Source organism: Phaethon lepturus, unplaced genomic scaffold (assembly GCF_000687285.1).
Source record: "Phaethon lepturus isolate BGI_N335 unplaced genomic scaffold, ASM68728v1 scaffold34158, whole genome shotgun sequence".
Classification (NCBI taxonomy): Eukaryota; Metazoa; Chordata; class Aves; order Phaethontiformes; family Phaethontidae; genus Phaethon; species Phaethon lepturus.
Window position 1 is genome coordinate 7,943 of NW_010560333.1, and position 254 is coordinate 8,196.

Consider the following 254-nt stretch of genomic DNA (forward strand, 5'->3'; position numbering starts at 1 on the left):
CGGGGCCCCGGCCGTACTCGGCTGTAGCTAATTCTGTACATCCACGGGGAATAGCTGCTCCTCGCAGTGTGGGATTTTTGGGAGCCTCATCTTTGGGGAGAATTTGGGGGTTTTGTTCTGCCTTGCTTTTTTTTCTTTTTTTCTTTTTTTTTTTTTTGGACATATTTCTTCCATAGGGCAAGGTCAAGGTGGTATCTGAGAATTACACAACCAGCTATACCTGCCCGTCTCCTGGCTATGACTGCCATGTCGCC